Source organism: Arachis ipaensis, chromosome B05 (genome assembly GCF_000816755.2).
Source record: "Arachis ipaensis cultivar K30076 chromosome B05, Araip1.1, whole genome shotgun sequence".
In the NCBI taxonomy this organism is placed as follows: domain Eukaryota; kingdom Viridiplantae; phylum Streptophyta; class Magnoliopsida; order Fabales; family Fabaceae; genus Arachis; species Arachis ipaensis.
The window spans coordinates 143,039,143-143,049,611 of record NC_029789.2 but is presented as its reverse complement, the minus strand read 5'-3'; the positions used below and the strand labels follow the sequence as shown (position 1 = coordinate 143,049,611).

Below are 10,469 nucleotides of genomic sequence, written 5' to 3'. Positions count from 1 at the left end.
AAAATTATTTAATCTAATTTTAAAATCAGTCATGCTACACATTCATGTAAAATGTGTATCCAAGTTATCCAAGTTGGCCCAAGTCCAATTTCACTTATGCGTATTAATGAAGCGTGATTTCACGCACCAAAGACACACAAAATCCCTCGTTGCTTCATTCGCGGTTCATTATGAAAAAACGTTATTTCTTCTTCAACACGAAACCACTACACGAAACCGTTCATTCTCTTCGAATCTCTCTCAAAATCACTCAAACTTCGCTCAAGTTCTTTGCGGAAACCACTACTAGAGAAGAATCGCAAGAAGATTTCGCAAGGAACAAGCAAAAACAAACAAAAATAGCAACAGATATTGACAAAGGTATGAAAATAACTATTGTTCATTTGAAATCTTGCAATGTAGCGTTTCTCCTAGTTGCATTTTAAGTTTACTGGATTGATTTGCTTCGTTTAGTAGATCGACATATTCTGATTGCATTTTTTACAGTGTAACTAGGGCTTTGAATAAAATTTGTTCTTATTTTCATTCAATTCAGTGGATAGTGTAAGTGAGTAGATAGTGTATGTAAATTTGAACTTGATTGTTACTTTATTCAGTTGACTTCTTTTGCATGGAGAAATACTATTCTTGATGATTGAAAGTTTATAACAATTTATTCACCATATGAATGTTGTTCGGTTAAGTGGGCTTGGTGATTTTCATTCACTTGATAGTCAGTGTGTTCAGGGTTTAGGGTTATTCTTATTGCATTTTTACAGTGTAACTAGGACTTTGACTGAAATTTGTTCTTATTTTCATTCAGTTCAGTGGATAGTGTATGTGAGTAGATAGTGTATGTAAATTTGAACTTGATTGTTACTCTGTTCAGTTGACTTGCATGGACAAATACTATTCTTGATGATTGAAAGTGTATAACGATTTATTCAGCACATGAATTGTGTTCTGTTCAGTGGGCTTGATAGTTAGTGTGTTCAGGGTTTAGGGTTATTCTGATTGCATGCAGCAATGCTTTTCTAGCTATTTCATTATTTATCATGTTTTATTCAGTGTATCAAGGGGTTCGATTCAGTGGGCTGGGACATTTTCATTGACTTGATTAAGATATGCATGCTTGTACTTGTCGGTGTATTGAGTGAAGTATTGACCAAATTTTTTCATTACAGCAAAACTCAAGAAGACAATGGTGACAAAGAAGGAGAAGCCGCGCTATAATGTAAGCACATTAAATATATTTATCCACTTTCATTCGAATAATATCTATTTTGTATTATAAATATATCGTCACATTCTGTTTGAAAACTTGCAGAAAACTCATGATTGCAGATGCAAACAAAGGCAATAGCAACATTGTTCAAGAATTTGAGTTAGGAAAAGAAAGATATAGTTGAAGAAATGGGATTCGGTCCCCTGGCACATGTCCCGGAAATGAATGTCTCTCATGCCCTCTTGAGATAATTGATTGATTGCTATGATGAGTATCATAGATGCCTGAAAACTCTCCATGGGAAAATATACATAACTCCTCGCAAGGTAGCAGATGCGCTAGGCATAAGCAACGGCGGTAATACACTTTCCACTTCGTGCTTATTTTCGGTTCATTGCTCCCTTTAATTTCGGTTCATTGGTGTACAGAAAATTAAACTGGGCCTTTGTCAAATGTGTTACGTTGGCGACTTTGACAAAGTCTGTCCTGGATATATGTGTTGAAGGGGAGGAGAACCGGAAAAAATTCCAAAGGACTTTTGTCGTCTTCGTACAGAAGTGCTTCTTGCTGTCGACGATGGTAAGCATGGTCTCCCAGATCCATAAGCCGCCTATATTTCATGTGGACAACATCCGACAGTGAGATTGGGAAAAACATGTGCTCAGCTTCTTAAGGAAGGGAATCGAAAACAAGAGAAAGGGAAAGAAACAGTCCGTTAACGTCTGTGTTTTTGTTTTGATGCTGATTTACTTCTATGAAACCAAGTTCCCAAGCTTGTATGGACCTGATGCTCTCCCGCCACCGTGGGTGGCTCATTGAACAAAGAAGATGATGCTAGACCAAATTTCGGAGGAAGCAACGAACACATTGGTAAATTAAGCAAAAATTCTCCCCTAAAATTTCGTTTCAGATTCTTCTAAAATACTCTGCTAACTAAATAAGCTTGTGTTTTAGGTTATGATTAATTTATTTCTCCTAGTTGCAATTGTTAGTGTGCTCATTTAAATCCTTGTGCATGCAGAAATATTTTTCTTGATGATTAAATATTTATCTCGTTATATTCACCACATGAATCTTGTTCGATTCAGTGGACTTGCTCATTTTGGTTCACCTGATTGTTAGTGTGTCCAATTGAGTCCTTGTGCATGCAGAAATATTTTTTGATGATTAAATGTTTATCACGTTTTATTCAGCACATTAATGTTGTCCAGTTCAGTGGAGTTACTCATTTTGATTCACTTGATTGATAGTGTTTTCAGTTAAGTCCTTGTGCATGCAGAAATATTTTTCTTTATCATTAAATGTTTATGGCATTTTATTCAGCACATTAGTATTGTTCGGTTAAGTGGGGGTTGCTCATTTTGATTCAGCTGATTGTTAGTGTATTTGCTCATTAAATAAGTTTCTGTTTTAGGGACTTCTGTATAAAAAGCAAATAAAGAAGGAAAAAACAAAAGGAAAGAAGTTAGATAAGAAAGGAAAAGAAAATTGTTGATCTGGATTCTTCTTCGAAAGAAGACACATTTTTCGAATCTGAATCTGAATCCGAATCCGACAGAACACTGCCAGCAAAGAGAACAAGACAACAGAGGGTGGTTAAAAAACAAAAGCTTGCTGAGACGGATTCAGAAACAACAAGAGAAACTGAAAGTAGTCCCACGGATTCAGAAAGCAAAAGTGAATCCAAAAACCAGTAAGTTTGATCTTCAGATTGGTTTTATTTTACTTGTATTTGCTTAAAATGGTTCTTATGCACTTGTTCTTATGTATTGCAGAGAAGAAGAAGTTGAAAAAACTGCCACAAAGAAAAGAAAACAACCACAGAAGGTGGTTAAAAAACAAAGCAAAAAAAGGAAGCCTGTGCCGACAAATTCAGAGAGCACAAGCAAATATGAAAGCCAGTAAGTATTGGGTGATGTTTATTTATATGATTGTATGATATTCATCTGGTTTAGTTTTGCTTTTCTTTGCTGAAAATTGTTTATGTATGCTTGTTAAGTAAATTACAAATGTGATATTGTTCAGTGGAGTTGGTCAACTTGATTCATTTGATTGTCAAGTATTTAGTTGAGTCCTTTTTCATGCGAAAATATTTTTCTTGATGATTGAATGTGTATCACGTTTTGTTCAGCACATGAATTGCTTTCGGTTCAGTAGTCTTTGTAATTTTCGTCCACTTGATTGTTAGCGTCTTCACTTCTCCCTTTGCATGCAGAAATATTTTTCTTGATGATTGAATGTATATCACGTTTTATTCATTACATTAATTGCGTTCAGTTCAGTGGAGTTTGTCATTTTCGTTCACTTGATTGTTAGTGTCTTCAGTTGGGTCCTTTAGCATTAGAAATATTTTTCTTGCTTATATTTGTCTCCAATATAAATTCGATGTATTTGTCTGTGTTGCAGAGAACAAGAAATCGAAAAAACACCCATAGTAAAAAGACGACAACCGCAGAGGGTGGCAAAAAAACAAACCAAATCTGACAAGGAGTAAGTTTCTTGAATCATATTTTCTTTTATTGATGCTTTCGTTTTAGGTTCATTGATACTTATTTTATGAATTTTCAGAACTGAACAAGTAAAAGACAACGCTGCGGAAAAAAGAAGACAAGCGTTGGAGATGTTAAGAGAAAAGTGATCACAGAAAAGAAATGATCAGTTTGACTCGAAGGAGGCGCAAAATATTGTAACAGCCCAGACCACCCGCTAGCACGATATTGTCCGCTTTGGTACACAAGGCCTCACGGTTTTGCCTTTGACGATAGGGATGATAGGCGAAGCCCCCCACACTCACTCGTCAAAACGGGTAATGCTAGGGAGAGGTATCCACACCCTTATAAGGCATACTTCGTTCCCCTCCCCAACTGATGTGGGACCTTACATAAATGCCCCGGACAATACCAGGTAAATTGATTCATTGCAGACTTTACTTTCAGTTCAATGGTTTCCAAAAATGAATTTCATGTGTTTCTAGACCTCTGCTTTTAATCTTGATTTCTAATTTTAATTTGTTATCTTTGTTATTAGGAAAAATACCCCGAAAACCCCGGTAAAATATTTTAGAAAAAAGATAATCCATTAAAAAAAGAGTTTAAAAACTCCACCAATGTAAGTTAAAAATATTTATGTTGCTCTTTTAATAAGTATTATATTATTTAAAAATTAATTAAACTATACACAAACTAATATTAAATTTGATGAGTTTTCTATTTAAAATATTTTGTAATACAAAAATATTTGTGACCTATCTTCTTCTGAGCTTATTTGGTTTGTTTTTATAAACGAGTGGAGTGTTAGCTTCCCTTTGTTCTAATATTTTTGGTTGGATAGTGAGTGTCATTGTTGTTGATAACGGACTAGAGATGATGTTTGACTTGTGCGAAACCGTGATCAAGTTGTGGTTGAAATTTGCGATATTGTTTCCGGATTATTTAGTCGGTCATGGTGGTGATATTGTTACCGAGTTTACGGGGTACACGTCAGAAGGCATGTAAAACTCTTCCCCATTGTAAACTCACTCCCCAGAAACACTCAACTCAAACCTTGGCAATGGTGAATTGAGCTTGTGGAGACATTGATGAAGAAATCTGAGTTTAAAGATAACCTTGCTCGAGTAACCTCTACATTGGGGACTGTGGTTGGACAGAAACGCTATTGTGTTTGAAGGAAGAAAGAAAATTCTTGGAAAAATTTTGGCGAACGTTTTACAATTTGCAGTTGAATTTACAAGGCACCACTGTCGATAATGAAGAGGATGACACATCCCTCTTTTAATTTCTCGAAGATCTACTTTATTCTTTCTTTCTCTTTTCCTTTTGATTTTTTATTTTATAAACTAAATAAATGTAATAATTACCAAAATAAATAATTTTAAAAATATTTACTGAAATAAATACCTCTTTCTTATCTTGTTTACAGTGTAAAGTGTAAACGAGATAAGACAGATGTATGCAACACGTATTTATCTCATTTATAGTGTAAACGAGATAAGAGAGAGGTATTTATTTCGTTAAATATTTTTAAAATTATTTATTTTGGTAATTATTATATTTATTTAATTTATAAAAATAAAAACCCTTGACTTGTATACATTTTTCATTGTTTTTTTTATTCCATCTCTATATCTATGTTCTTCATCGCAAAATATAGGCAAAATATGTGGCATCAGTAAGAAAATTATTTCCACTGCCTAAATCTAATTTGTTCATATGACACTGACTCATTCTGATTATATAAGAAATAAAATATTATCAATACTTGTCTTGTTATTTTGGTTGATCGACTTGTCTTTTAGGCTTTAGCTTTCTACTTATTGGGAAGTAGATATTTCCCTGGACAAAAAGTCTTATTACAAGAGCAGCACATTTTGTGAGACTCATGGCTCTGCAATCTCCCTTCTCATCTTCTTCCCTCAGCTTTACATGGAAATACCATGTGTTCATTAGTTTCAGAGGCCAAGATACCCGATATGGTTTCACTGGCAATCTCTACAAAGCTCTCTGTGACAAAGGAATCCACACCTTCTTTGATGATGACAAACTTCTAAGTGGAGAGGAAATCACACCTGCACTTATCAAGGCAATTGAAGAGTCCAGGATTGCCATCGTTGTACTCTCTCCTAACTATGCTGCTTCTTCTTTTTGCTTAGACGAACTGGTCCATGTCCTTCACTGCATCAAGGGAAACCATCGCTTGGTTTTGCCTGTTTTCTATGAGGTGGATCCTTCTGATGTGCGCCATCTAAAAAACAGTTTTGGAGAGGCAATGGCTAAGCATGAGAACAGATACAAGGATCACATGAATAACAAGGTCGACAAATGGAAGAAGGTTCTTAAAGAAGTGGCCAATTTGTCTGGCTATCATTTCAAACACAGGTAACTTCACTTCGTATACCTCCTTTTTTGTAAACTATTTGATTTATCAAGGTATTACGGTTTGAAGTGACTATCAGAACCTAGACGTATTCACATGTATATGTATATTGACTAGTCTTGATCATTCAGGAATGGATATGAACACATGTTTATTGGAAACATTGTGGATAACATCTCAAAAAGGATTAGACGACATTCCACTTTGTTGCTGATCACCCTGTTGGATTGGAGTCCCCAGTGTCAGAGGTAGCTTCACTTCTAGATGTTAACTCCAGTGCCGAAGTTCGAATGGTAGGGATACATGGAATTGGGGGAATAGGGAAAACAACCATTGCAACTGCCGTCTATAACTTGATAGCTGACCATTTTGAAGGTGTGTGCTTTCTTGAAAACGTGAGAGAAAATTCAAATAGACACGGTTTAGTACATCTTCAAACTATTCTTCTTTCTGAGATATTAGGAGAGAAGGATATCAAGCTAACAAGTAGTAAACAAGGAGTTTTTGAGATACAAAAGAGGTTATGTCAAAAGAAAGTTCTTTTGGTTCTTGATGATGCTGATGAGCATGAGCAGTTAAAAGCTATTGCTGGAATGCCTGATTGGTTTGGTCTTGGCAGCAGAATCATTATTACAACACGGAACAAACATTTGCTAATACTTCATGAGGTTGAAAGGACATACGAAATGCAAGGTTTAAAAGAGAAAGAGTCCTTTGATTTGCTTACTTGGAAAGCTTTTAAAACTTCTTATGTTAGCCCAGAATACCAGAATGTTTTAAACCGTGCAGTAACTTATGCTTCTGGACTTCCATTGGCTTTGGAAGTAATAGGTTCTAACTTGTTTAGAAAAGATTTACAGCAATGGGAATCTGCATTGGATCAATATGAAAAAGTTCTTGATAATAAAATTCGTAAAATACTTCAGGTTAGTTTTGATGCTTTGGAAAAAGAAGAACAGAGTGTTTTTCTTGATATTGCCTGTTGTTTTATAGGATATGAATCAATAGAGAATCTACTTCAAGCTCATTATGGCCGTTGCATGCAATATCATATTGGAGTGTTGGGTGAAAAATCTCTCATAAGGATTGATTGGTGTAATAACAGAGTGACAATGCATGATTTGATAGCGGATATGGGCAAAGAAATTGTTCTAGAAGAGTCGCCAAAAATACCAGGAAAGCGTAGTAGATTATGGTTCTATAAAGATATAGTTAAAGTTTTTGAAGATAATCAAGTAAGTAATAAATTTCAGTAAATAACTTTGGTGAAAGTCTTTGTTCGTACACTTGTATTCTAATTGATTCATGTTTTAAATTTTGTGGTGAAAGGGGACTAGCGCCATTGAAATCATTTATCTGGAAAGGGATGTAGAAGTGAAATGGGATGGAACAACTTTTAAAGATATGAAAAATCTTAAAACACTCGTCATAAAAAATGGTTGTTTCTCTGAAAGTCCCAAACATCTTCCAAACAGTTTAAGAGTATTGGAATGGTGGAAATATCCTTCAAAGTATTTTCCACATGATTTTCAACCAAAGGAGCTCTCAATACTCAAGTTACCCCATAATATCTATATGTCAACCAAGTTGGATATTCTATCCAAGGTAAGTGTTCTAAATTCCTTTTTATCATTTTGTGTGTTTGTCAATTCATATGGAGTTTATTTGTTTGATGCTTCTATTTCTTTTTCTGTTTTTTTTTTTACAGAAGCTGATGAGCTTGAAAGTTTTGAATTTTGATTATTGTAATTCTTTGAATGAGATAGTTGATGTGTCTAATCTCCAAACTTTACAAGAATTTTCGTTCAAAAGATGTAAAAATTTAGTTACAGTTCATAGTTCAGTTGGTTTTCTGTCTAAACTTAAAATATTGAATGCTGAATATTGCTGCAAGCTCAGAAATTTTCCACCTACTATTAATTTGCCTTCACTGGAAAAACTCCTTCTATCTGGTTGCTCAAGTCTCGAGAATTTTCCAGAAATTCTAGAAGAGATGAAAAATCTTGAAGTACTTTATTTGCATGGGACTGGCATAAAAGATTTACCATGTTCATTTCGTAATTTTTCCGGATTGTTTTGGTTGGTAATGCATGAGAATTATAAAATGTGTAAGATACCAAGTGTCATTGGCATGATGCCACGGCTGTATCATTGTGACATCGTTGTAGGAGGAAATAAGGGGAGGGTATTAGGAAAGCAGGAGGAGGGGCTTCATGGAATACACACTAACTCCCTCCCATCTTTAAATCTGAAAGATCTTTCTCTCATGAACAGCAATTTGTCAGATGACTTTTTTCCGCTAGCTCTTGCATGGTTTCCCAATGTGGCATCATTAAAACTAAGTGGCAATAATTTCACAGTCCTTCCTGAATGCATCAGAAAATTTCAATTTCTAATTTCCCTCAATGTGGATCATAGCAAGTATCTTCGGGAGATTATTGGGATTCCACCAAACTTGAAAGAGTTCTCAGCAGTAAACTGCAAATCATTGAGTCCCAGGGGCACAAGTTTGTTGCTCAATCAGGTTTTGTTACTTTTTAATTAATTAACAATGTATGATCACATCATAATTCATATTAAAGTTAAGAGAAATGTTAGAGGACTATCAAAATTTATTATTTTTGGCCCATCAATATTTGAAAGTATAGGATAAAGTATGTTGTTGGATTACTAGACTAAAGGAACTAAACTAAAACAATAAGTTCTAATGGTCGCTAGTATTTCTCTAAAATTAATAGTATATGCTAAACTACTGCTTCTGCATTATGAATGATTGACAGAAATTGCACGAGGGTGGGGGGACCAAGTTTGTGATGCCAGGTGGAAAGATTCCAAGGTGGTTTGAGAAGCGCAGCAGGGGAGCTTCTATTTCCTTCTGGTTTAGTGGCACCATATTCCCTCGCCATGCTCTTTGCATCGCAGTTCTACTCACCGATGACCTCCCTTCCCCAATTGGAGTAAGACCCATCGTGAGCATTAATGGCTACCAATTCCTCCGTGGAAAGTGGGACACCGCAATGGATCAATTATTTATTCTTAATTTGTCAGAAACAAATGTTTATAGGTGCAAGTGCAATGTAACACAACGTTTTGAAAACAAATGGAATCATGCGGAGGTTTCATATGAAACACTTGACTACTATACCTACCGCGAGGTCTCCAGTGAGTCCATTGCAAAAGAGATTGGAATGCACCTCTTGAAGGAAAAGATCAGTAGCAGTATAATTGAAGATATTCGATTCACTGATCCTTACAAAATGACACAACTAATTATAATGATGATTATGCTCTCAACAGCATTCCCCAGCCATAACAAGCAGCCTCTACTCCTGGGGACATGCATATGCATATCACTGTTTCATTGACCTTCTTCTTGTTCTTGCAGATAACATAAAACGCACACAATCTTCTTGTTTATCTTGTTTATTACAGAAAAGTAGAAAGGAGAATATCTTAAGATAGAAATAACCATGCTTCTGTACTTGCTACTTGTTGAGCAACAGTTTATACAGTTTATATATTTCTAACAAAATGGGTACTACCAAGCTAGGAATGCAAATAAGTAGCGTATAGTCTTATCTCAAAAAGAATGCGGAGCACAAACAATGGTTCTAGAATAACGTTACTGAAAAAATATTAGAATGAATGAAAATGATGATCAGAGAAAGTTTATTTATCAGTACTTGTTGGCACTTACGAAATAGTAAGAACAGGGAATTATTTGATTCAAGCTACTCACTATTTCTCAATCACGCATACGAAATTAGTTATGGAAAGGCATTCATCTTCTGTTTGTATTTCTAGCTAGCTATACTACCTGTTTTCATTTGGTTCAGAATCATTCAATATAATATAATATAATATAATATAATATAATATAATATAATATACATAATTAGTTAAGAAAGTTAGCTGCACATTTAATTAAGAAAGAAATAATTCAGATTAAGTATATACTTTCAGGAGATTACACACATAATTATACTTTGCTTGTGCAATACTATTGAGACCAAGGGCTCTCTTCAGTGCAAAAATATCCATAAATACAAAAGATTTATCATTATATATTGGAATTTTTTTATTTACATTAAATAATATAATATTTATCGATTTAAATAATCGTGGAAGAATTTATCAAAATATGTCGTTAGTCACATCTCAGATACAGTGGGGTGCTCCTAAAAACGGGGTGTGCGAGTCATATCTCGGATGCACCCGGGACATGAACAAGGGATATTTCGGATACATTGCATCCGAGATACGGTTGTATTCTGCTTTGGCTCAGTGCATCCGAGATACGCGCGAGAATTGAGGATGGTGGCACAGCATCAATACAATAAGAATTTATTAATAAAATAATAAATAAATAAATATTAAATTTAAAATAAAAGCT

The 10,469-nt window shown here is 34.8% G+C and overlaps 1 pseudogene; it reads left to right on the top strand.

The window, feature by feature from the left end:
- Nucleotides 5,481-8,493, top strand: LOC107641396 (annotated as a pseudogene).